General features: G+C 52.8%; 1 long non-coding RNA gene across 1 annotated transcript; it reads right to left on the bottom strand.

The window, feature by feature from the left end:
• Positions 1-1,201: 1,201 nt before the first annotated feature.
• LOC148812653 (uncharacterized) lies at positions 1,202-26,087 on the bottom strand. The gene is made up of 4 exons (XR_016086327.1): positions 25,313-26,087; positions 24,597-24,730; positions 24,267-24,373; positions 1,202-1,320 (listed from the first exon to the last, which is right to left on the bottom strand). It is a non-coding gene; the product is annotated as an uncharacterized LOC148812653 (long non-coding RNA).

Below are 26,087 nucleotides of genomic sequence, written 5' to 3'. Positions count from 1 at the left end.
CAGATGCCCACCCTCCTGGGCTGCCTTGTATAAGCCTCATGATGACCTCACAGCTGTGGCTAATTCACCAGGAGCCAATCCCAGCGTCTCCTCAAAGGGCCACCACCGCTTCTAATACAACAGACACCTGCTTCCAATGACCAAACAAGCATTAGCCAGCTAACCTATTGATCTCTCATCCCAAAGCCAAATTAATTTCCAAATTACTATCAAGAACACTCGTTAAATAGCACCCTGCTCCTGTTATTCAATTAGCTGGAGTTTCTTAGTGATTAAACCACCTTTTTTCCCTTCAATTTAACTCATAAATGGTGAAAAGTGACTTGAAGCCAAACTGCAAATTATTCAAGATCCTTAAAGTGTCCTTTACATAATTCCAAATGTTCAAAGTGTATATATATCCATACTGTGTATCACATATATAAACACAACACAGTTTGTTGTGTAACCAAACATAACTGCAACCTTGTCATTAACTTTTATTTGGTCAAAACAATCACTAATCACAAGAAAAAAAATACAAAATGACAAAAAAATGACACTCCTATATGGTGGGAGTACAATAAGTAATGGGTGGGCTCTTAAATGTCACATTTATATCTGCAGATGACTAGAAACTCATCTCTCCTACATATGTGTGTGTTTACAAGGCTGTTTTTTTATTCAGTTCAGTTTATTTGTTATATACACAAGTGCAATGAAATCCCTAACCGCATGTTTGCTCCAATAAAAGACATTAAGGAATACCCCTTTTAACTGTGCGTTAAACCTGTTTCACAGCCACTACGACTGTCACCTGTGGATGCTTTGCTCCTCTCTGTTTTTGCTACATTCCAAGGGGGAGGTGCCAGCCCGGCTCAGGGTATAAAACAGAGGACTCCCTTTGCTCCTGCTTCCATTCAGTGGTTCAGAACAGGGGTGAGTACTGGCTGTTCTGTGGGGTAGAATATGTTCTTGAGGCTTGCTATAATTTTACAGGGCTGAACCAGTTGGCTTTTTACTCTCTGGGGTTAAAGGGGATAGATAACCACTCCTGGACTGGAGCAGCAACTGTTTGTATTGCTAAATATTGATTTAAATGAGTTTTTACGAAGATGTTTCATCAAACCCTTGATTATGACCATTTAGTTTGCATTCCCATAATAGTATAATAAAGATGTTTCATAGGTAAAAATATAACTAGTATATTTTTCTTGATTACCTGGTAGAAAGCAGCTGAGCTGCATGAAACCATTTCTGGTGGACTAATTGATATTGTAGGTGGATACCTGCATCAGCATGCGTAGTCTGCAAAGGAACAAGTAATAGGCATATTCCATGCTGAAAAGAGAAGAAAGAAAACACATTTCAGCTGTGAAGCCTTCTTACTTGTTTCTGCTGTATTTTTCTAGTTGACTTTGAGTGGGGGCTCTTAAATTAGTTCACTTGTAGTAACTAGTAGTTGTAGTAAACTGACTGGTGTGCAGGTCACCAAGACTGGGAACTGCTGCTCTAGAGCATGGATACCCAGTCTTGACCTGACAAACTTACTCTTCAGGTTTTCCATGTTTTTACAGAATTGGCATCTAATGAGCAGTGTTAACCAGAGCTGTTTAAAACCCTTGTCCTTCATTTCCCAGCCGGAATGAACCTGGACTTGGGAAGCAGGACCCCTGGACCCCTGTGAAGCGTGGTCTGGAGAACAGGAGGTGCTGTACTCCTGCCATTGTGGGAGTCTCGAACAGCGCTTAGCCACGTCACGGAGGCAGACGCCCTGGGTTCTTTCAATAAAGGGCTGGGTAATATGCTTATGTGATTAACTACTTACAGCTCAAAAGCTATATAACCAAAATAACTGATATCTAATTTTCCTTAATTAGATTGTGTAAACAACCATAAAATACAGATATAGGTGTACCCCTACCCTTGAGAAGGATAGACTATGGCTTTGACTACTAAACTTCAAATGGCCTATCAATAGTATCCATTTTCCTAACCTCATGTACAGCATCAAACCCTGGGAGGTGGTTCATCTTCAGTGCTTCTACCTGTCATTTTTGCAAAACGTGATGCAGAGCTTTGTTCCTGGTGCACACTGTTCTTTAGTAACAATTGCACAAAATGCTTCTTGTGTAGAGCATGGATAAGGTGAGTAAATGTACTAGTTTCCCTTAATCACAGATTCAACTGCACAGGTTATAACTGTAATACTGTTTACAACACATACTAGTTTGTGCCAAGTTTTGAACTATAATGGCATTTTAAGTGATTGATTCATCACTGGTGTAGTTTTAAATCTGTTACTCTTCTCTTTTTTTCATAGGCAAGTGTACTATTCTAGGTTTATAGAAGTTAGAAATCTTACCATCTTCACTTGGGTGCAACATGTAACACTGCAAGTGTTAATCCATGGGCACAGTACTGCAATTACACTGGGGGGGGGGGGGGGTGAATGCTGGACACCTTCCTACTGGAATAGTGCTCTATAGGCAATCTTAAAATTATCGTCTAGTTTAAAGGCTCACCGGTGGAAACCAATCTATTGTTCACTTTGCAATTAACCCTTTCTTGTTCCTATACAACCAACAAACGTGGACCGCTTCCTCCTCAAGCACTTACTAGTTTAAAACATGCATTTTTAGCTGCTGTGGTACTAGTAATACATACCTACTACCTGCAACTACAACCAGCATGTGGTGGCAGTGCCAGATGAGATATAAAGTGTCACAAGTAGAAGTTCACACCCATGTCTTTCCAGGATATAATCTGGAGTTTAACTGTCTGCCTATGCATGCTACAAGCCATCAGTCCTTTAAAATGGAAACTATCATTGGTTAAATGTTTGTTTTGTTTATACAGTTAACTGACTGTTTTAGAAATGAAGCTTTCCCATTGCCTTTCCAGTCTGACCTTCCCAGAATCTCACTACTCTTTACAAAATCCACAAGGTGGCCAAGATCAATATCATCTTCTGGATATGTAGCAACTGCACATGTGCACCTCAATGCAGGCTGACATCAGTAAGGAGGAATTGAGACCCGGGATAAATAGAGGGGAAATGGTTTTGCTCAGAACGTTCATAACTAGACTAACCTATCAAGTTAAAGTTGTTTTCTGATACCTTAAGATTTTGCACCATTAAATTTCAGAATGTTAGATGCAAGTACAGTAGGTTACCTTTTTTTAGAGAGAAGTAATGTATATTATACATATTGTGAATTTTTAAACAATTAAAGATTGCTTTTGCATTAAAGCTTAATTAAAAATATTATGTGTGATAACTAATGTAAAAAGCAAACAAAATATACAAAAGTGGATGACTGTAAGAATTAAGATACAACAGAGTTCCTCACGTATTCAAGCCTGGGATCAATTTCAACTTGGCAACATCACTCTACACTGCATCTCCTGTTCCAGTTTGCTCTTTCTCCAGCCCTTCCCTCTGCAGTACAGCTCCCAATTCCAAACCTGCACTCCAGTCTGCACTGTGGTTCCTGGCCTTCGTCCTGGAGCTCTGGCCTCTTTTCTGCTGGTTCTCTTGCCTGGGTTTCCAATCTACTTCTGGAGGCAGCCTTCATCCTCTAGGACGCCAGGGCTCTTCTAGTGCAGGCACATTTCATTCTTACGTCAATGTAAACCATCCAATAAAATTAGCAGGTCTCAACCAACAGACTCACAAGTAAACCAGAATGAACAGTGGAAGAAGAGTAGTGAGTGAGCTATCATGATCCTCGCTGCCTACTCAACCATAAGACAAATCTCTTCATGAGCACTAGGACTGGCTAAAGAAATTAAAGTTGTTAATGAGGTCCCAATTATAATTGCTAGAGTTGGACTATGCAGAGAGTGATAAAAATTGAAGTGATTGTCTGAAGTTTGAGGAGTCAGAGGCTTCACTTCTGCTCAAAGTGACTGGGGTGAGACTGTACTGAGAACCCTGGGCAGTAAGTGTGGTTTTAGAGCAAAGCCATGAAAATACAGCTGGATCAGTGGCAGGAAACGAAAGGGCTCTTTCACACAGCCCTCTGGATTACTTCACGCCGTCGAGACTTTTCAGCAGCAGCCCCTCACATCAGGGGAATACTTTTCCTGACCCCCTTTAACAACAGGGGGTACGGTTTTCATTTGGCTCAACCTGCTTCCAGTGGCCTTCAGTTCAATTCAATTTATTTTTATATAGCGCCTTTCACAATAAGGTTGCCCCAAGGTGCTTAACAATGCAAGTAACTAGACATTGTGTGATTACAAAACAGAAGACAACGGAGGAGAGAAACCAAAAACTCCTTGGTAAGGAGAAAAAAAAACTCTAGGGGTCCAAGGTCAACTGGTTGCCCAACCCCTTTGGGCATGCTACCATTATAGAACTAAGAAAAAAGGAAATAAAGGAATAAGGGTATTAAACATCCATCCATCATGTCGTCTGTGTGTTAGTACTCCGTGCAGATCTCTGTAAACCAGTAAATTCCTCCTAAACGATAGCTATATCCACAATGTCCCTCGTGGTTCGATGGCAGTGATGCAGCATCCAACATCTGGGTGCCATCCAGACATGTGGGGAGGAGAATAGGATAGTTTGGTCAGAACAGATGTATCCACCTGGTGGGGCAACACAGAGAGACACAATGGCATGTACAGCAGCACCAGCAGCCATGGTTGCAGCAGGCTATGATGTAAGGTGTGAGTAGGCTAGGCTGAAGTAATAGGTCTTCAGTCTAGATCTGAATACTGAGATTGACTCGGCATCCTGAATATGGAGACGGAGGCTGATCCATAAGCTAGGGGCCCTGTAACTAAAGGCTTTACCGTTCTTAAACTATTTCTTTTAGTTACTCAAGTATGCCTGTTTCTTTCTCTTTTTTGCCTACAGAACATTGTTATAAAGTGCCTTGAGCATGCTCTGGCCTGAAAGACGCTATATCGGCATAAACTGATTGAGCCTCATGAGACTGGTGTAAAAGTGTCTCCACCTAGTGAACATTCACTGGAAGCGTCACCTAATAATGTAACTGACACTGCAATAGTATTTTATTTTTAAAGGTCTCACTCATACACAGGGATTGTCTTATCTTTTCTCATTTACATACAAATAACTATGTGAAAAAACACTACTAAAGAAAAACTTGATGGCTTTAGTACTTCAGAAACGTACCTACTTGAAAAATAATTGGTACTGTTTCATCACTGACTTACAAAGCCTTTTTGCAATTTGGGATCCTAAGAGGTGACCACTGCATTTAAACATGAAAGAGTTTTCTAAATTAATATAGATGATAAATGTTTTGTGACAGAAGCCCTGAAACTATTCAACATGTATTTTGGTTATGTCCCAGGGTAAAACCTGTCTGCACAGAGTTTCAAACTTATATTAAAAAAGAGACCAATATTAATATTTGTTTTGAAGAAACTGAAGTCATGTTCAATTTCAGCCCCATCGAAAACGATACAAACCTATCCTTTGTAATTAACTTTATTAGAAGGGCATGTTGTCATGTACACAAACTGAAATGGACTGGGAAGAATCCTGTGTCTGAGCACTTGAAAATGGATGTAAAGGAGAATCTGCAGACTATTTCAAATTGTAAAAATAAGAAACTGGTGTAGACAATCTTTATTTAATTTGTTAAAACTTTTTTCAAAATTTGTATTTATTTTGTAAAATGTACCCCTGATGCTGCTTTGTCATGAAATATACTCTTGTTTGTATTGTATTCTTGGTTGTTTTAAAGGCTTACATAATTTAATAAACTATTAATTAAGACATTTTAAAAAATAAAAACAATTATATGAATATTCTGTTCAAAAATTCTGGCCCAACAATGTAAAATTCAGAGTTTCTTTTTCCAGTTTAATTGCACTGATCGGCCAACAGAGGGCGCACTTCACTCGTCCTACTGCTTCTGTTGAATTACAAATGGCTTTCCCTTATATAGCGCTATTCTGTACAGGAAAAATGAAGCCTGTGCACTGTGGATTTGAAAAAAACTATAAACTGAAAATATAAAGTTCCATAATGGATTATTAATGAGAAAACGTTCAACTGTCTGGTGGTAAGTATTTATAATATAGGATTGCCCATTTCTGTTCTAAAACACGAGATGGAAGTTTAACATGTGTGATTCACGAGGTGGAGGGGTGGGAAATGGCTGAAAGAAGTCTTGCGATGCTGTATTATTAGTAGTTGTAGTATTGTCATATTAACACAAATCCTCAGACTAAGATGTCCAATAGAGCAACAATCTCACACATCAAATATTAAAGGACCCTTCCTTCATACCTAAAAGCTTTCAGTTGTTGCACAATGAAAAGAGTGCTTGCACAAATCTAATTACTGTTATAAACTCATTACAAGCTAATTGATATGTATTATGGTACTGTACTGTTGTTGCGTTTTATTATTGTCATGAATGTTTCATGTTTGAGCTTTTGATGTGCAAAACAAATCGCCTTCAGGACACTAAAGAGGAATTCAATCCCTTCATTCTTACTCATCACAATTCACGGTTGCATTTTATTTTCAGGCATAGATAAAATAAATTATAATATTGACACCATATGTACCGGCAACCACACTACTGTCTAATTTTGTTGCTGATCTTAATCTTGTCAGTTGGGTTGCTGAATTCCTTCCAGACAGAACTCAGGGGCTAAGAGTCAACAATACTCTGTCTCACAAGCTGTATTCTTGCACAAGTGCTTCTCGAGGATCCGTATTGTCTTCCTTTCTCTTTGTTCAGCATACAATTTGTAGGTTATTACCAATCGAGTACGACACAGAATTGCAGACAGCTCTGTTATTAGTTTTTTGCAGGCAGATGTGTGGGGTCATGGGCCAGCAAGAGAATATTTTGCCACCTGGTGCAAACAAAACTACTGCAAGTAAGTTCACTGTCAGCTCAGCTCTGGGCATCCGTGTGCTGGACTGTGCTGTAAGAGTGCCTTCACTGTCAGGCCACACTCAGATCAAGAGAGCACAGCAGCACAAGGACACACTGACACAGCCCAGCCAGCTGCATGACCTGCACTAGGCATACAGATGGGCTCCAAACAGCCACGAATGCCAAAGAGCCCTAAAGGACAAACTTCAAACAAAATAAACTACATTTCAAAACTCGAAGAAGGCTCCACAGCCAAAACATTGTTTTCTTTCATCTCTTTTCAGCAGGGAATAAACCCATTACTTGTTCTTTTACATTTCAAAACATTCTGTATCAAACCAACAAATTGGACATAAATTTAAACCATCTTTTTGAGAAACTAGCCTTAAAATCAAAATGACAAAATTCATATGAAACACACTCAGAAACAAAATCAAATGGTTTGATACAGAGTGCAGAAAAACCTGAAGAGAACTACCAGAACTAAAACAACAAAAACACAACCACATCACTCTGATCTGCACCTCAGACACTGTGAGATGGTTAGACACTACAAGCACACCCTAAAGAAGAAAAGCACAAACACAAACAGACAACTCTCAGACCACAAAAGGCCTGTGGCCAAGACACAGTCAAGAACAACTGCAGCTCAGACCTGCAGCAAAGCCTGCTCAAACTCCTCAACCTCGTCCTGACGGCTGGCTGTTTCCCTGAGGCCTGGAATCAAGGACTGATCACGCCTGTCTGTAAGAATGGAGACAGACTCGACCCCAACAGGTACCAGGGCTTCAGTGTGAACAGTAACCTGGGGAAGGAACTCTGTCGTATCTTGAATATCTAATAACCGGCCCTCCTTACTGAGCACAATGTCCTGCATTCGAGTCAGACTGGCTTCCTACCAAACCTCCACACATTCCAACACATTCACACCTGGGCTCTGATGGCCCATCTGGACCCAGAACAGCAAAGCCTGGCACTGCTGGAGCAGGACTGTCAGACCTGGACACCGCCAGCCCATCTGGACCCAGAACAGCAGAGCCTGGCACTGCTGGGGCAGGACTGTCACACCTGGGCACTGCCAGCCCAACTGGACCCAGAACAGTAACGCCTGGCACTGCTGGAGCAGGACTGTCAGACCTGGGCACTGCCAGCCCATCTGGACCCAGAACAGCAGAGCCTGGCACTGCTGGAGCAGGACTGTCAGACCTGGGCACTGCCAGCCCATCTGGACCCAGAACAGCAGAGCCTGGCACTGCTGGAGCAGGACTCAGACCTGGGCACTGCCAGCCCATCTGGACCCAGAACAGCAGAGCCTGGCGCTGCTGGAGCAGGACTGTCAGACCTGGGCACTGCCAGCCCATCTGGACCCAGAACAGCAGAGCCTGGCGCTGCTGGAGCAGGACTCAGACCTGGGCACTGCCAGCCCATCTGGACCCAGAACAGCAGAGCCTGGCGCTGCTGGGACAGGACTGTCAGACCTGGGCACTGCAAGCCCATCTGGACCCAGAACAGCAGAGCCTGGCGCTGCTGGGGCAGGACTGTCACACCTGGGCACTGCCAGCCCATCTGGACCCAGAACAGCAGAGCCTGGCGCTGCTGGGGCAGGACTGTCAGACCTGGGCACTGCCAGCCCATCTGGACCCAGAACAGCAGAGCCTGACGCTGCTGGAGCAGGAATATCAGACCTGGACACTGCCAGCCCATCTGGACCCAGAACAGTAACGCCTGGCACTGCTGGAGCAGGACTGTCAGACCTGGGCACTGCCAGCCCATCTGGACCCAGAACAGCAGAGCCTGGCACTGCTGGGGCAGGACTGTCAGACCTGGGCACTGCCAGCCCAACTGGACCCAGAACAGTAACGCCTGGCACTGCTGGAGCAGGACTGTCAGACCTGGGCACTGCCAGCCCATCTGGACCCAGAACAGCAGAGCCTGGCACTGCTGGAGCAGGACTGTCAGACCTGGGCACTGCCAGCCCATCTGGACCCAGAACAGCAGAGCCTGGCACTGCTGGAGCAGGACTCAGACCTGGGCACTGCCAGCCCATCTGGACCCAGAACAGCAGAGCCTGGCGCTGCTGGAGCAGGACTGTCAGACCTGGGCACTGCCAGCCCATCTGGACCCAGAACAGCAGAGCCTGGCGCTGCTGGAGCAGGACTGTCAGACCTGGGCACTGCCAGCCCATCTGGACCCAGAACAGCAGAGCCTGGTGCTGCTGGGGCAGGACTGTCAGACCTGGGCACTGCCAGCCCATCTGGACCCAGAACAGCAGAGCCTGGCGCTGCTGGGGCAGGACTGTCAGACCTGGGCACTGCCAGCCCATCTGGACCCAGAACAGCAGAGCCTGGCGCTGCTGGGGCAGGACTGTCAGACCTGGGCACTGCCAGCCCATCTGGACCCAGAACAGCAGAGCCTGACGCTGCTGGAGCAGGAATATCAGACCTGGACACTGCCAGCCCATCTGGACCCAGAACAGTAACACCTGGCACTGCTGGAGCAGGACTGTCAGACCTGGGCACTGCCAGCCCATCTGGACCCAGAACAGCAGAGCCTGGCACTGCTGGAGCAGGACTGTCAGACCTGGACACTGCCAGCCCATCTGGACCCAGAACACCAGAGCCTGGCACTGCTGGATCAGGACTGTCAGACCTGGGCACTGCCAGCCCACCTGGACCCAGAACAGCAGAGCCTGGCACTGCTGGGGCAGCGCTGTCACACCTGGACACTGCCAGCCCATCTGGACCCAGAACAGCAGAGCCTGACACTGCTGGGGCAGGACTGTCACACCTGGGCACTGCCAGCCCATCTGGACTCAGAACAGCAGAGCCTGGCACTGCTGGGGCAGGACTGTCACACCTGGGCACTGCCAGCCCATCTGGACTCAGAACAGCAGAGCCTGGCACTGCTGGAGCAGGACTGTCAGACCTGGGCACTGCCAGCCCATCTGGACCCAGAACAGCAGAGCCTGACACTGCTGGAGCAGCGCTGTCAGACCTGGACACTGCCAGCCCATCTGGACCCAGAACAGCAGAGCCTGGCACTGCTGGAGCAGGACTGTCACACCTGGGCTCTGATGGCCCATCTGGACCCAGAACAGCAGAGCCTGGCACTGCTGGAGCAGGACTATCAGACTTGGACACTGCCAGCCCATCTGGACCCAGAACAGGGGCTGCAGCAGAGCCTGGCACTGCTGGAGCAGGACTGTCAGACCTGGGCACTGCCAGCCCATCTGGACCCAGAACAGCAGAGCCTGGCACTGCTGGAGCAGGACTGTCAGACCTGGACACCGCCAGCCCATCTGGACCCAGAACAGCAGAGCCTGGCACTGCTGGAGCAGTGCTGTCACACCTGGGCACCGCCAGCCCATCTGGACCCAGAACAGCAGAGCCTGGCACTGCTGGAGCAGGACTGTCAGACCTGGACACTGCCAGCCCATCTGGACCCAGAACAGTAACGCCTGGCACTGCTGGAGCAGGACTGTCAGACCTGGGCACTGCCAGCCCATCTGGACCCAGAACAGCAGAGCCTGGCACTGCTGGGGCAGGACTGTCAGACCTGGGCACTGCCAGCCCATCTGGACCAGAACAGCAGAGCCTGACACTGCTGGAGCAGCACTGTCAGACCTGGACACTGCCAGCCCATCTGGACCCAGAACAGTAACGCCTGGCACTGCTGGAGCAGGACTGTCAGACCTGGACACTGCCAGCCCATCTGGACCCAGAACAGCAGAGCCTGGCACTGCTGGAGCAGGACTGTCAGACCTGGGCACTGCCAGCCCATCTGGACCCAGAACAGTAACGCCTGGCACTGCTGGAGCAGCACGGTCAGACCTGGACACTGCCAGCCCATCTGGACCCAGAACAGCAGAGCCTGGCACTGCTGGAGCAGGACTGTCAGACCTGGACACTGCCAGCCCATCTGGACCCAGAACACCAGAGCCTGGCACTGCTGGAGCAGGACTGTCAGACCTGGACACTGCCAGCCCATCTGGACCAGAACAGCAGAGCCTGGCACTGCTGGACCAGGACTGTCAGACCTGGACACTGCCAGCCCATCTGGACCCAGAACAGCAGAGCCTGGCACTGCTGGAGCAGGACTGTCAGACCTGGACACTGCCAGCCCATCTGGACCAGAACAGCAGAGCCTGGCACTGCTGGAACAGGACTGTCAGACCTGGACACTGCCAGCCCATCTGGACCAGAACACCACAGCCTGGCACTACTGGAGCAGGACTGTCAGACCTGGACACCGCCAGCCCATCTGGACCCAGAACAGCAGAGCCTGGCACTGCTGGAGCAGGACTGTTAGACCTGGGCACCGCCAGCCCATCTGGAACCAGAACAGCAGAGCCTGGCACTGCTGGAGCAGGACTGTTAGACCTGGGCACCGCCAGCCCATCTGGACCCAGAACAGCAGAGCCTGGCGCTGCTGGAGCAGGACTGTCACACCTGGGCACTGCCAGCCCATCTGGACCCAGAACAGCAGAGCCTGACGCTGCTGGAGCAGGACTGTCAGACCTGGGCACTGCCAGCCCATCTGGACCCAGAACAGCAGAGCCTGGCACTGCTGGGGCAGGACTGTCACACCTGGGCACTGCCAGCCCATCTGGACTCAGAACAGCAGAGCCTGACACTGCTGGAGCAGGACTGTCACACCTGGGCACTGCCAGCCCATCTGGACCCAGAACACCAGAGCCTGGCACTGCTGGATCAGGACTGTCAGACCTGGGCACTGCCAGCCCACCTGGACCCAGAACACCAGAGCCTGGCACTGCTGGGGCAGGACTGTCAGACCTGGGCACTGACAGCCCATCTGGACCCAGAACAGTAACACCTGGCACTCCTGGAGCAGGACTGTCAGACCTGGGCACTGCCAGCCCATCTGGACCCAGAACAGCAGAGCCTGGCACTGCTGGGGCAGGACTGTCAGACCTGGGCACTGCCAGCCCATCTGGACCAGAACAGCAGAGCCTGACACTGCTGGAGCAGCACTGTCAGACCTGGACACTGCCAGCCCATCTGGACCCAGAACAGTAACGCCTGGCACTGCTGGAGCAGGACTGTCAGACCTGGACACTGCCAGCCCATCTGGACCCAGAACAGCAGAGCCTGGCACTGCTGGAGCAGGACTGTCAGACCTGGGCACTGCCAGCCCATCTGGACCCAGAACAGTAACGCCTGGCACTGCTGGAGCAGCACTGTCAGACCTGGACACTGCCAGCCCATCTGGACCCAGAACAGCAGAGCCTGACACTGCTGGAGCAGGACTGTCAGACCTGGACACTGCCAGCCCATCTGGACCCAGAACAGCAGAGCCTGGCACTGCTGGGGCAGGACTGTCAGACCTGGGCACTGCCAGCCCACCTGGACCAGAACAGCAGAGCCTGGCACTGCTGGACCAGGACTGTCTGACCTGGGCACTGCCAGCCCATCTGGACCAGAACAGCAGAGCCTGGCACTGCTGGACCAGGACTGTCTGACCTGGGCACCGCCAGCCCATCTGGACCCAGAACAGCAGAGCCTGGCACTGCCGGGGCAGGACTGTCACACCTGGGCACCGCCAGCCCATCTGGACCCAGAACAGCAGAGCCTGGCACTGCCGGGGCAGGACTGTCAGACCTGGACACCACCAGCCCATCTGGACCCAGAACAGTAACGCCTGGCACTGCTGGAGCAGGACTCTCAGACCTGGGCACTGCCAGCCCATCTGGACCAGAACAGCAGAGCCTGACACTGCTGGAGCAGCACTGTCAGACCTGGACACTGCCAGCCCATCTGGACCCAGAACAGCAGAGCCTGGCACTGCTGGAGCAGGACTGTCAGACCTGGACACTGCCAGCCCATCTGGACCCAGAACAGCAGAGCCTGGCACTGCTGGAGCAGGACTGTCAGACCTGGGCACTGCCAGCCCATCTGGACCCAGAACAGTAACGCCTGGCACTGCTGGAGCAGCACTGTCAGACCTGGACACTGCCAGCCCATCTGGACCCAGAACAGCAGAGCCTGGCACTGCTGGAGCAGCACTGTCAGACCTGGACACTGCCAGCCCATCTGGACCCAGAACAGCAGAGCCTGGCACTGCTGGAGCAGGACTGTCACACCTGGGCACTGCCAGCCCATCTGGACTCAGAACAGCAGAGCCTGGCACTGCTGGGGCAGGACTGTCAGACCTGGGCACTGCCAGCCCATCTGGACCAGAACAGCAGAGCCTGGCACTGCTGGAGCAGGACTGTCACACCTGGGCACTGCCAGCCCATCTGGACTCAGAACAGCAGAGCCTGGCACTGCTGGGGCAGGACTGTCAGACCTGGGCACTGCCAGCCCATCTGGACCCAGAACAGCAGAGCCTGGCACTGCTGGAGCAGGACTGTCAGACCTGGGCACCGCCAGCCCATCTGGACCCAGAACAGCAGAGCCTGGCACTGCTGGGGCAGGACTGTCACACCTGGGCACTGACGGCCCATCTGGACCCAGAACAGCAGAGCCTGGCACTGCTGGAGCAGGACTGTCACACCTGGGCACTGCCGGCCTATCTGGACCCAGAACAGCAGAGCCTGGCGCTGCCGGAGCAGGACTGTCACACCTGGGCACTGCCAGCCCATCTGGACCCAGAACTGCAGAGCCTGGCACTGCCGGGGCAGGACTGTCACACCTGGGCTCTGATGGCCCATCTGGACACAGAACAGCAGAGCCTGGCACTGCTGGGGCAGGACTGTCACACCTGGGCACTGACGGCCCATCTGGACCCAGAACAGCAGAGCCTGGCACTGCTGGAGCAGGACTGTCACACCTGGGCACTGCCGGCCTATCTGGACCCAGAACAGCAGAGCCTGGCACTGCTGGAGCAGGACTGTCACACCTGGGCTCTGATGGCCCATCTGGACCCAGAACAGCAGAGCCTGGCACTGCTGGAGCAGGACTGTCAGACCTGGACACCGCCAGCCCATCTGGACCCAGAACAGCAGAGCATGGCACTGCTGGAGCAGGACTATCAGACCTGGACACTGCCAGCCCATCTGGACCCAGAACAGTAACGCCTGGCACTCCTGGAGCAGGACTGTCAGACCTGGGCACTGCCAGCCCATCTGGACCCAGAACAGCAGAGCCTGGCACTGCTGGGGCAGGACTGTCAGACCTGGGCACTGCCAGCCCATCTGGACCAGAACAGCAGAGCCTGACACTGCTGGAGCAGCACTGTCAGACCTGGACACTGCCAGCCCATCTGGACCCAGAACAGTAACGCCTGGCACTGCTGGAGCAGGACTGTCAGACCTGGACACTGCCAGCCCATCTGGACCCAGAACAGCAGAGCCTGGCACTGCTGGAGCACGACTGTCAGACCTGGGCACTGCCAGCCCATCTGGACCCAGAACAGTAACGCCTGGCACTGCTGGAGCAGCACTGTCAGACCTGGACACTGCCAGCCCATCTGGACCCAGAACAGAAGAGCCTGACACTGCTGGACCAGCACTGTTAGACCTGGACACTGCCAGCCCATCTGGACCCAGAACAGCAGAGCCTGGCACTGCTGGGGCAGGACTGTCAGACCTAGGCACCGCCAGCCCATCTGGACCAGAACAGCAGAGCCTGGCACTGCTGGACCAGGACTGACTGACCTGGGCACCGCCAGCCCATCTGGACCCAGAACAGCAGAGCCTGGCACTGCCGGGGCAGGACTGTCAGACCTGGGCACCACCAGCCCATCTGGACCCAGAACAGCAGAGCCTGGCACTGCTGGGGCAGGACTGTCAGACCTGGACACTGCCAGCCCATCTGGACCAGAACAGCAGAGCCTGGCACTGCTGGAACAGGACTGTCAGACCTGGACACTGCCAGCCCATCTGGACCAGAACACCAGAGCCTGGCACTACTGGAGCAGGACTGTCAGACCTGGACACTGCCAGCCCATCTGGACCCAGAACAGCAGAGCCTGGCACTGCTGGAGCAGGACTGTTAGACCTGGGCACCGCCAGCCCATCTGGAACCAGAACAGCAGAGCCTGGCACTGCTGGAGCAGGACTGTTAGACCTGGGCACCGCCAGCCCATCTGGACCCAGAACAGCAGAGCCTGGCACTGCTGGGGCAGGACTGTCACACCTGGGCACTGCCAGCCCATCTGGACTCAGAACAGCAGAGCCTGACACTGCTGGAGCAGGACTGTCACACCTGGGCACTGCCAGCCCATCTGGACCCAGAACAGCAGAGCCTGGCACTGCTGGAGCAGCACTGTCACACCTGGACACTGCCAGCCCATCTGGACCCAGAACACCAGAGCCTGGCACTGCTGGATCAGGACTGTCAGACCTGGGCACTGACAGCCCATCTGGACCCAGAACAGTAACACCTGGCACTCCTGGAGCAGGACTGTCAGACCTGGGCACTGCCAGCCCATCTGGACCCAGAACAGCAGAGCCTGGCACTGCTGGGGCAGGACTGTCAGACCTGGGCACTGCCAGCCCATCTGGACCAGAACAGCAGAGCCTGACACTGCTGGAGCAGCACTGTCAGACCTGGACACTGCCAGCCCATCTGGACCCAGAACAGTAACGCCTGGCACTGCTGGAGCAGGACTGTCAGACCTGGACACTGCCAGCCCATCTGGACCCAGAACAGCAGAGCCTGGCACTGCTGGAGCAGGACTGTCAGACCTGGGCACTGCCAGCCCATCTGGACCCAGAACAGTAACGCCTGGCACTGCTGGAGCAGCACTGTCAGACCTGGACACTGCCAGCCCATCTGGACCCAGAACAGCAGAGCCTGACACTGCTGGAGCAGGACTGTCAGACCTGGACACTGCCAGCCCATCTGGACCCAGAACAGCAGAGCCTGGCACTGCTGGGGCAGGACTGTCAGACCTGGGCACTGCCAGCCCACCTGGACCAGAACAGCAGAGCCTGGCACTGCTGGACCAGGACTGTCTGACCTGGGCACTGCCAGCCCATCTGGACCAGAACAGCAGAGCCTGGCACTGCTGGACCAGGACTGTCTGACCTGGGCACCGCCAGCCCATCTGGACCCAGAACAGCAGAGCCTGGCACTGCCGGGGCAGGACTGTCACACCTGGGCACCGCCAGCCCATCTGGACCCAGAACAGCAGAGCCTGGCACTGCCGGGGCAGGACTGTCAGACCTGGACACCACCAGCCCATCTGGACCCAGAACAGTAACGCCTGGCACTGCTGGAGCAGGACTCTCAGACCTGGGCACTGCCAGCCCATCTGGACCAGAACAGCAGAGCCTGACACTGCTGGAGCAGCACTGTCAGACCTGGACACTGCCAGCCCATCTGGACCCAGAACAGCAGAGCCTGGCACTGCTGGAGCAGGACTGTCAGACCTGGACACTGCCAGCCCATCTGGACCCAGAACAGTAACGCCTGGCACTGCTGGAGCAGGACTCTCAGACCTGGGCACTGCCAGCCCATCTGGACCAGAACAGCAGAGCCTGACACTGCTGGAGCAGCACTGTCAGACCTGGACACTGCCAGCCCATCTGGACCCAGAACAGCAGAGCCTGGCACTGCTGGAGCAGGACTGTCAGACCTGGACACTGCCAGCCCATCTGGACCCAGAACAGCAGAGCCTGGCACTGCTGGAGCAGGACTGTCAGACCTGGGCACTGCCAGCCCATCTGGACCCAGAACAGTAGAGCCTGGCACTGCTGGAGCAGGACTGTCAGACCTGGGCACTGCCAGCCCATCTGGACCCAGAACAGTAACGCCTGGCACTGCTGGAGCAGCACTGTCAGACCTGGACACTGCCAGCCCATCTGGACCCAGAACAGCAGAGCCTGGCACTGCTGGAGCAGCACTGTCAGACCTGGACACTGCCAGCCCATCTGGACCCAGAACAGCAGAGCCTGGCACTGCTGGAGCAGGACTGTCACACCTGGGCACTGCCAGCCCATCTGGACTCAGAACAGCAGAGCCTGGCACTGCTGGGGCAGGACTGTCAGACCTGGGCACTGCCAGCCCATCTGGACCAGAACAGCAGAGCCTGGCACTGCTGGAGCAGGACTGTCACACCTGGGCACTGCCAGCCCATCTGGACTCAGAACAGCAGAGCCTGGCACTGCTGGGGCAGGACTGTCAGACCTGGGCACTGCCAGCCCATCTGGACCAGAACAGCAGAGCCTGGCACTGCTGGACCAGGACTGTCTGACCTGGGCACCACCAGCCCATCTGGACCCAGAACAGCAGAGCCTGGCACTGCCGGGGCAGGACTGTCACACCTGGGCACCGCCAGCCCATCTGGACCCAGAACAGCAGAGCCTGGCACTGCCGGGGCAGGACTGTCAGACCTGGACACCGCCAGCCCATCTGGACCCAGAACAGCAGAGCCTGGCACTGCTGGAGCAGGACTGTCAGACCTGGGCACCGCCAGCCCATCTGGACCCAGAACAGCAGAGCCTGGCGCTGCCGGAGCAGGACTGTCACACCTGGGCACTGCCAGCCCATCTGGACCCAGAACAGCAGAGCCTGGCGCTGCCGGAGCAGGACTGTCACACCTGGGCACTGCCAGCCCATCTGGACCCAGAACTGCAGAGCCTGGCACTGCCGGGGCAGGACTGTCACACCTGGGCTCTGATGGCCCATCTGGACACAGAACAGCAGAGCCTGGCACTGCTGGGGCAGGACTGTCACACCTGGGCACTGACGGCCCATCTGGACCCAGAACAGCAGAGCCTGGCACTGCTGGAGCAGGACTGTCACACCTGGGCACTGCCGGCCTATCTGGACCCAGAACAGCAGAGCCTGGCACTGCTGGAGCAGGACTGTCACACCTGGGCTCTGATGGCCCATCTGGACCCAGAACAGCAGAGCCTGGCACTGCTGGAGCAGGACTGTCAGACCTGGACACCGCCAGCCCATCTGGACCCAGAACAGCAGAGCATGGCACTGCTGGAGCAGGACTGTCAGACCTGGGCACTGCCAGCCCATCTGGACCAGAACAGCAGAGCCTGACACTGCTGGAGCAGCACTGTCAGACCTGGACACTGCCAGCCCATCTGGACCCAGAACAGTAACGCCTGGCACTGCTGGAGCAGGACTGTCAGACCTGGACACTGCCAGCCCATCTGGACCCAGAACAGCAGAGCCTGGCACTGCTGGAGCACGACTGTCAGACCTGGGCACTGCCAGCCCATCTGGACCCAGAACAGTAACGCCTGGCACTGCTGGAGCAGCACTGTCAGACCTGGACACTGCCAGCCCATCTGGACCCAGAACAGAAGAGCCTGACACTGCTGGAGCAGCACTGTTAGACCTGGACACTGCCAGCCCATCTGGACCCAGAACAGCAGAGCCTGGCACTGCTGGGGCAGGACTGTCAGACCTAGGCACCGCCAGCCCATCTGGACCAGAACAGCAGAGCCTGGCACTGCTGGACCAGGACTGACTGACCTGGGCACCGCCAGCCCATCTGGACCCAGAACAGCAGAGCCTGGCACTGCCGGGGCAGGACTGTCAGACCTGGGCACCACCAGCCCATCTGGACCCAGAACAGCAGAGCCTGGCACTGCTGGGGCAGGACTGTCAGACCTGGGCACCGCCAGCCCATCTGGACCCAGAACAGCAGAGCCTGGCACTGCTGGGGCAGGACTGTCAGACCTGGGCACCGCCAGCCCATCTGGACCCAGAACAGCAGAGCCTGACACTGCTGGAGCAGGACTGTCAGACCTGGACACCGCCAGCCCATCTGGAACCAGAACAGCAGAGCCTGGCACTGCCGGGGCAGGACTGTCAGACCTGGACACCGCCAGCCCATCTGGACCCAGAACAGCAGAGCCTGGCACTGCCGGGGCAGTACTGTCAGACCTGGGCACTGTCAGCCCATCTGGACCCAGAACAGCAGAGCCTGACACTGCCGGAGCAGTACTGTCAGACCTGGGCACTGTCAGCCCATCTAGACCCAGAACAGCAGAGCCTGGCACTGCTGGAGCAGGACTGTCAGACCTGGACACCGACAGCCCATCTGGACCCAGAACAGCAGAGCCTGGCACTGCTGGAGCAGGACTGTCAGACCTGGGCACTGCCAGCCCATCTGGACCCAGAACAGTAACGCCTGGCACTGCTGGAGCAGCACGGTCAGACCTGGACACTGCCAGCCCATCTGGACCCAGAACAGCAGAGCCTGGCACTGCTGGAGCAGCACTGTCAGACCTGGACACTGCCAGCCCATCTGGACCCAGAACAGCAGAGCCTGGCACTGCTGGAGCAGGACTGTTAGACCTGGGCACCGCCAGCCCATCTGGACCCAGAACAGCAGAGCCTGGCACTGCTGGAGCAGGACTGTTAGACCTGGGCACCGCCAGCCCATCTGGACCCAGAACAGCAGAGCCTGGCGCTGCTGGAGCAGGACTGTCACACCTGGGCACTGCCAGCCCATCTGGACCCAGAACAGCAGAGCCTGACGCTGCTGGAGCAGGACTGTCAGACCTGGGCACTGCCAGCCCATCTGGACCCAGAACAGCAGAGCCTGGTCCTGCTGGGGCAGGACTGTCACACCTGGGCACTGCCAGCCCATCTGGACTCAGAACAGCAGAGCCTGACACTGCTGGAGCAGGACTGTCACACCTGGGCACTGCCAGCCCATCTGGACCCAGAACAGCAGAGCCTGGCACTGCTGGAGCAGCACTGTCACACCTGGACACTGCCAGCCCATCTGGACCCAGAACAGCAGAGCCTGGCACTGCTGGATCAGGACTGTCAGACCTGGGCACTGCCAGCCCACCTGGACCCAGAACACCAGAGCCTGGCACTGCTGGGGCAGGACTGTCAGACCTGGGCACTGACAGCCCATCTGGACCCAGAACAGTAACACCTGGCACTCCTGGAGCAGGACTGTCAGACCTGGGCACTGCCAGCCCATCTGGACCCAGAACAGCAGAGCCTGGCACTGCTGGGGCAGGACTGTCAGACCTGGGCACTGCCAGCCCACCTGGACCAGAACAGCAGAGCCTGGCACTGCTGGAGCAGCACTGTCAGACCTGGGCACTGCCAGCCCATCTGAACCAGAACAGCAGAGCCTGGCACTGCTGGACCAGGACTGTCTGACCTGGGCACCACCAGCCCATCTGGACCCAGAACAGCAGAGCCTGGCACTGCCGGGGCAGGACTGTCACACCTGGGCACCGCCAGCCCATCTGGACCCAGAACAGCAGAGCCTGGCACTGCCGGGGCAGGACTGTCAGACCTGGACACCACCAGCCCATCTGGACCCAGAACAGTAACGCCTGGCACTGCTGGAGCAGGACTCTCAGACCTGGGCACCGCCAGCCCATCTGGACCCAGAACAGCAGAGCCTGGCGCTGCTGGAGCAGGACTGTCACACCTGGGCACTGCCAGCCCATCTGGACCCAGAACAGCAGAGCCTGGCGCTGCCGGAGCAGGACTGTCACACCTGGGCACCGCCAGCCCATCTGGACCCAGAACAGCAGAGCCTGGCACTGCTGGAGCAGGACTGTCACACCTGGGCACTGACAGCCCTTCTGCGTGAGACCAGAGCCCTGGTTCCCAGAACAGATCCAGATCTCCGGAAAACAGTTACAACTTCACACTGAACAACAACACTTGGGAACCCAACCAGCTACACATACCTCTGACTGACAATCAGTTCATCTGGGAGTTTTCCTGGCAGTGAAGTCACTGAAGGAGCAGGCACACAGGGCTTTCCATGCCAGTAAAAGGAGGCTCTACAACATCAACCCCCCAATAAAATTGGCTCTGAATATTGAAAGTGCAATCGAACCCTTTGCCCTATGCAGCAGGGAAGTGTGGGATCCCATCACTGAGCTAGATTACACTAAATGAGACAAACAGCCCGTAGATACTCCATCCAAAAGAGTAAAAACATCCTCCAAACTGGAATGCTACAGAATCCTAAACAGACAATACACAGAATAACCACTAGCTGGATATTTGACCAGGCTAAGACACAGCAAAGAGATACAGACCCTGACAAGTACAGGTTCAGAGAGCCTGTCTCTCAATAACAATAATACAGTGTGTGATCTCCTGTCCCAGCCTGAGGAACAGACAGTGAGCCTGTCTCTCAATAACAATAATACAGTGTGTGATCTCCTGTCCCAGCCTGAGGAACAGACAGTGAGCCTGTCTCTCAATAATAATAATACAGTGTGTGATCTCCCGTCCCAGCCTGAGGAACAGACAGTGAGCCTGTCTCTCAATGATAATAATACAGTGTGTGATCTCCTGTCCCAGCCTGAGGAACAGACAGTGAGCCTGTCTCTCAATAATAATAATACAGTGTGTGATCTCCTGTCCCAGCCTGAGGAACAGACAGTGAGCCTGTCTCTCAATAATAATAATCCAGTATGTGATCTCCTGTCCCAGCCTGAGGAACAGACAGTGAGCCTGTCTCTCAATAATAATAATACAGTGTGTGATCTCCCGTCCCAGCCTGAGGAACAGACAGCGAGCCTGTCTCTCAATAATAATAATACAGTGTGTGATCTCCCGTCCCAGCCTGAGGAACAGACAGCGAGCCTGTCTCTCAATAATAATAATACAGTGTGTGATCTCCTGTCCCAGCCTGAGGAACAGTGAGCCTGTCTCTCAATAATAATAATACAGTGTGTGATCTCCTGTCCCAGCCTGAGGAACAGACAGTGAGCCTGTCTCTCAATAATAATAATACAGTGTGTGATCTCCTGTCCCAGCCTGAGGAACAGACAGTGAGCCTGTCTCTCAATAATAATAATACAGTGTGTGATCTCCTGTCCCAGCCTGAGGAACAGACAGTGAGCCTGTCTCTCAATAATAATAATACAGTGTGTGATCTCCTGTCCCAGCCTGTGGAACAATGAGCCTGTCTCTCAATAATAATAATACAGTGTGTGATCTCCTGTCCCAGCCTGAGGAACAGACAGTGAGCCCGTCTCTCAATAATAATAATACAGTGTGTGATCTCCTGTCCCAGCCTGAGGAACAGACAGTGAGCCTGTCTCTCAATAATAATAATACAGTGTGTGATCTCCTGTCACAGCCTGAGGAACAGACAGTGAGCCTGTCTCTCAATAATAATAATACAGTGTGTGATCTCCTGTCCCAGCCTGAGGAACAGACAGTGAGCCTGTCTCACAATAATAATAATACAGTGTGTGTTCTCCTGTCCCAGCCTGAGGAACAGACAGGGAGCCTGTCTCTCAATAATAATAATCCAGTGTGTGATCTCCTGTCCCAGCCTGAGGAACAGACAGTGAACCTGTCTCTCAATAATAATAATACAGTGTGTGTTCTCCTGTCCCAGCCTGAGGAACAGACAGTGAGCCTGTCTCTCAATAATAATAATACAGTGTGTGATCTCCTGTCCCAGCCTGAGGAACAGACAGTGAGCCTGTCTCTCAATAATAATAATCCAGTGTGTGATCTCCTGTCCCAGCCTGAGGAACAGACAGTGAACCTGTCTCTCAATAATAATAATACAGTGTGTGTTCTCCTGTCCCAGCCTGAGGAACAGACAGTGAGCCTGTCTCTCAATAATAATAATACAGTGTGTGATCTCCTGTCCCAGCCTGAGGAACAGACAGTGAGCCTGTCTCTCAATAATAATAATCCAGTGTGTGATCTCCTGTCCCAGCCTGAGGAACAGACAGTGAGCCTGTCTCTCAATAATAATAATACAGTGTGTGATCTCCTGTCCCAGCCTGAGGAACAGTGAGCCTGTCTCTCAATAATAATAATACAGTGTGTGATCTCCTGTCCCAGCCTGAGGAACAGACAGTGAGCCTGTCTCTCAATAATAATAATACAGTGTGTGATCTCCTGTCCCAGCCTGAGGAACAGACAGTGAGCCTGTCTCTCAATAATAATAATACAGTGTGTGTTCTCCTGTCCCAGCCTGAGGAACAGACAGTGAGCCTGTCTCTCAATAATAATAATACAGTGTGTGATCTCCTGTCCCAGCCTGAGGAACAGACAGTGAGCCTGTCTCTCAATAATAATAATCCAGTGTGTGATCTCCTGTCCCAGCCTGAGGAACAGACAGTGAACCTGTCTCTCAATAATAATAATACAGTGTGTGTTCTCCTGTCCCAGCCTGAGGAACAGACAGTGAGCCTGTCTCACAATAATAATAACACAGTGTGTGATCTCCTGTCCCAGCCTGAGGAACAGACAGTGAGCCTGTCTCTCAATAATAATAATACAGTGTGTGATCTCCTGTCCCAGCCTGAGGAACAGACAGTGAACCTGTCTCTCAATAATAATAATACAGTGTGTGATCTCCTGTCCCAGCCTGAGGAACAGTGAGCCTGTCTCACAATAATAATAACACAGTGTGTGATCTCCTGTCCCAGCCTGAGGAACAGACAGTGAGCCTGTCTCTCAATAATAATAATACAGCGTGTGATCTCCTGTCCCAGCCTGAGGAACAGACAGTGAGCCTGTCTCTCAATAATAATAATACAGTGTGTGATCTCCTGTCCCAGCCTGAGGAGTAGACAGTGAGCCTGTCTCTCAATAATAATAATACAGTGTGTGATCTCCTGTCCCAGCCTGAGGAGTAGACAGTGAGCCCGTCTCTCAATAATAATAATACAGTGTGTGATCTCCTGTCCCAGCCTGAGGAACAGACAGTGAGCCTGTCTCTCAATAATAATAATACAGTGTGTGATCTCCTGTCCCAGCCCGAGGAACAGACAGTGAGCCTGTCTCTCAATAATAATAATACAGTGTGTGATCTCCTGTCCCAGCCTGAGGAACAGACAGTGAGCCTGTCTCTCAATAATAATAATACAGTGTGTGATCTCCTGTCCCAGCCTGAGGAACAGACAGTGAGCCTGTCTCTCAATAATAATCCAGTGTGTGATCTCCTGTCCCAGCCTGAGGAACAGACAGTGAGCCTGTCTCTCAATAATAATAATACAGTGTGTGATCTCCTGTCCCAGCCTGAGGAACAGACAGTGAGCCTGTCTCCGAATAATAATAACACAGTGTGTGATCTCAACAGATGACTCTTGGGCATGTGCCTGTGTGTTGCTAGTTTGTGTGCTTTTCTATATATTGCCTGCAGCCATGAAACACATGTCCACCTTGGGGATAATGAACACTCCCTCTCTCAAGAAAACACAACGCATCTGAAAATGACTTTTCTACAAATGTTTTCACCCCTCTGGTGTCAAAGTACTGCATCTGCAGGAAGGGGCGACTCGTCCGTCCATCATCCAGCAGTCCCACTCTACAGCACATCAGGGAGACGCCTGTGAAATCAGCGCCTTCGGGTTGCTTCACAAATATATTACGTCATACGATGCGTATTTTTAAGGTCATGTTAACTTGCACTGTTTGTGTGTGTTGAGAGATCCAGTGTGAATGAAACATAGCTGCTGTGATGCAGATAACGTTCAGAGAAACTCCAGCTCTCGGTGTTTAAGAATATTAAACCTTTACTGACCACAGTGGTGTTGAAAGCGAAGCTCCACTCGTGTCTGTCAGGAGCTCCTCAGAGCCTCAGCTGAAGACCGGCCTGAAGACGCCCGTCCTTCTCCGATGACTTGAAACCTGACAGGTGATGAACAGGAAAGGTTTTTACTCGTGTGTAGCGACACCTGGAGTGACGGACTGGTTGGCATTGCAGCCTCGCAGCGCCTGGGCCCTGGCTTTCTCCTCGACTGCGATACGATCAGGTGGAGATTTTTTTCCTGAGGGTTTTTAGTGGTGCACCTTGACTTGCAAATTCGTTTTTATTTGATGGCATTTTTTTAAGTTGTTTTAAAGAACTTACTGTTTTGTTTAGATGTATCAGAGATTGTGACTCTGCCTTTAGCTTCCCATTCCTTCCAACAAAGGGTCTTCTGTTGTAGAAAACAGCACTGCATATCCAAAGCGAAGTGCGAGGGGACTGCAGTCCAGAGAAACCTGTAATTTTACAAAGAATGGAGGCAATTTCACACCTCTGGTTGTGCCAGAGGGTCCTCAGTGGAAGAGATACCAGGGTCCCCAGCACTGCTGTCACCTCTTCTGTAATCCTCCAATGCTAACAACTGTGTATCTACTGCCGACTCTGTGAAAGGAATCAAGTCTGCAGATGATCCCACTTGAATAAAAAATTAAATAGAGGAAGGATGTCACTGCTTTAGTCAGCTCCACACAGACAGCACCCCAGGAACAGGACCCATGAGAACAGGGGCAGAGCATGCAGACCCCACACAGACAGCACCCCAGGAAACCAGACCCATGAGAACAGGCGCAGAGCATGCAGACTCCACACAGACAGCAGCCCAGGAACAGGACCCATGAGAACAGGGGCAGAGCATGCAGACTCCACACAGACAGCACCCCAGGACACCAGACCCATGAGAACAGGCGAAGAGCATGCAGACTCCACACAGACAGCACCCCAGGAAACCAGACCCATGAGAACAGGGGCAGAGCATGCAGACTCCACACAGACAGCACCCCAGGAACTAAATCCAGGGTCCCAGCGCCGCCGTCTCTCACCTTTTCACCTCCACTTGCAGATCATGACACGACCGGAGACCGGAGACTCCTCACTCCTGCAGTAACACACCCCAACAGGAGGAGGTGCTCATGGTGCAGTGAGCCCAGCGGTGTGAGTCTGGTGTCCAGCGCTGATGTGTCCCTGATAGTCCTGTCCCACAGCCTGCGAGTCACCGTTTCTTCCACAAAATACTCCAGCCAGCGCTTTTTAGACTAAAGTTTCTAAAGTTTCTGTTCTTCTCGCTGATTAGATTAAAAAAACCGGCTGTTGACCTGCTGGAGGTCAGACCCGCTCCGGCAACAACTTCTGCAGCTCCGTTTCCCCGGCAACCACGTTTTATTTAACAAAGTAAAATAAACACAGGAGAAAAGTTTGCAAACAAGACAAGAGAGCTCAGAAACCCACAGACACGACGGCAGTGGGTTTTGTTTCTGTGCCGAGTCGATAAACCAGGCAGGACAGCGCTGAAGACACACTAGAGTACACATAACACAATCAGGGGTACACAATACTACTGCTCTTTACACAAACAGGTCGGCGCAGCTGTCATGATGTCTCAATTAGAAAGTCTGAAGACTTTGCTCGTTTCTTCCCAGAGCAGCTTCACTCCGGAGAGCAAGAAACAGCTCCTGCCGAGTCCGTCTTGTAAGAGAGACATAGAAATCCGCGACACGATAAATACGCTGAAATTGTATAATTAATTCTGATGTTCAATCAAATCTGCGACACACGTGTGGAGCGCAGTCCAGAGCACTAGAGAGACTACATTTCCCA

The sequence above is a fragment of the Atractosteus spatula genome (assembly GCF_055471065.1).
Source record: "Atractosteus spatula isolate fAtrSpa1 chromosome 10 unlocalized genomic scaffold, fAtrSpa1.hap1 SUPER_10_unloc_2, whole genome shotgun sequence".
NCBI lineage: Eukaryota > Metazoa > Chordata > Actinopteri > Semionotiformes > Lepisosteidae > Atractosteus > Atractosteus spatula.
This window is presented reverse-complemented; position numbering and strand designations above follow the sequence as displayed.